Raw genomic sequence first — 1,966 nt, 5'->3', positions numbered from 1 at the left:
TTAATGTACAGCTAGCTAATGTAATGGATAGTGATGGGCAGATGAGACTTCATGAAGCGTTTTTACACATTATCACACTGTATCTCTGGAAAAACCACTAGTCATCCTGGTCCTGGACAACAGCTCCACCAGGGGTGGGCCATCCTGGTCCTGGACAACAGCTCCACCAGGGGTGGGCCATCCTGGTCCTAGACAACAGCTCCACCAGGGGTGGGCCATCCTGGTTCACAGACAACAGCTCCACCAGCTGAAAAAATCATGTTTGAGTGTAAATGCAGTTTTCAGAAAATTCCTGCTCAAAAGTTCTTGTCTCTTGCACTGATTTCTTCTTTTAACATTGTGAAGCTCTACTTAGAACCTTCTTAGATTTGAACAAAGTTGGGGGGCCAACTTCACTCAGGTGGCTGACACATGTAAGCCCTCAATAACTGGAACACACTCTCTGGTCCCCCTTTTAAAAATGAGAACCATTATTCCTGTTTGCCACTCTGCAGGTGTTGTCCCAGTCCTCCATGCAACATTGAAGAGACGTGTCAACCACAACACTTCCATAACACCAAAAGCCTTCAACAAACCCTGGTCCCCTGGCACCTGTCGGCTTTTTGACTTCATCTGTGACCTCTGTCCTGGTAATGAACACGTTCCAGGTTCCTCAGAATCTGCCTCCTCAAAGGTACACGTATGGATTAAGGAGATCCTGAAAGTGCTCCTTCCACCATCGTACAATATCTCCAGTCTAGCTCTGCAGCTCCCAAACCGAGAACAGCCCGGAACAAGGTCCACTTTTTTTTTTCTGAACAGTTTGCCAGAACCTTCTCGAGCCCAACCAAAAGTCCTTCTCTATGACCTCTCTGAAATACCCCTGTACCAGAGTTTTTGCATCAACAACCACTGGACAGCTGCTTCAGGAGTCCTCCAGGACATGTGTGGGACATGTGAAAAACTTTCCTGAATGTGTGAGATGAAGATTACACGGAATAAGACTCAACCAGATTTTCCCATTTTACCTTCACTACGGTTAGTGAGTTTACCAGGTGTGTCCAGCAGCCTCCCCTGCCACCAAGCCCTAACTCACTACCAGGGGTCAGATTTATAAAGCTTGTGTACGCACAAAAACGAGCCCAAAAACTTGCGTACACCACTTTTCACGCCAAGGTTGTGATTTATAAAACTCAAACTTGACGTGAAAATGTGCGGTGCCTCACAGCTCTGACCCATGTGTACGCTCATTTTTGAGACGTGAAACTGCGACACAGATGGTGAAGTGAGGAATTACAGCCACACTGTAATGATCACTGTCAGATATTTAATTTCACTGACCGATTTAAATACATCTTAACATTCATGAGGTACTTTACATTGACTGTTTATGGTTGAGTGTGGGCGTGTAGAGGGTAGGACCTGAGGCGGGACCATGTGCACAAACTCTGAGGTGATGGTGTGGTCTATAAAGGACAGGTGCGCAGAAACGTGAGTACACACGGTTTTATAAATCTGAAATTTTTTTTTGGCATACACCATTTTTGCCTTTTGGCCATACGTTCAGTTTTAGTATGGTTTCCACGCAATCCTTTATAAATGAGACCCCTGGTGTTGATCGATTGACAATGGTGACTCTCTTTAACTGAATGTTTTAGACACAAGGCTGCAGGTCTGATGACGTCAAAGTTTTAGGGAGAACTATTGTGTAATGTGTAGTTCACATATGTGTTGATGATGCTGATGCTCAGCTCTTACCATACCAAATTTTTAGCTATCTGTAAAATTGTCATAATAATAAACATATTTGTGTCTCCTGAGATCAGTTGGTTGAGGCAGCCATTGTGGATTTAGTTGACTCTAAAAGTTGTAGATGTACATTTAATTATTACTTTTTAAGACTTTCATCACAATCCATATTGAGGTTCTTAAATACCACAAACACACACACACACACACACACACACACACACACACACACACACAC

At 43.8% G+C, this 1,966-nt stretch overlaps 1 protein-coding gene across 1 annotated transcript in view; it reads right to left on the bottom strand.

The window, feature by feature from the left end:
* Positions 1-1,966, bottom strand: part of LOC106532035 (uncharacterized) — a gene marked incomplete at its 5' end in the record, with an annotated part of 9,598 nt that overhangs the window by 7,381 nt on the left and 251 nt on the right.

This window comes from Austrofundulus limnaeus, unplaced genomic scaffold (genome assembly GCF_001266775.1).
Source record: "Austrofundulus limnaeus strain Quisiro unplaced genomic scaffold, Austrofundulus_limnaeus-1.0 Scaffold711, whole genome shotgun sequence".
Lineage (NCBI taxonomy): Eukaryota > Metazoa > Chordata > Actinopteri > Cyprinodontiformes > Rivulidae > Austrofundulus > Austrofundulus limnaeus.
Note: the sequence above shows the minus strand (reverse complement) of the source record. Positions and strands in the feature narration are given on the sequence as shown.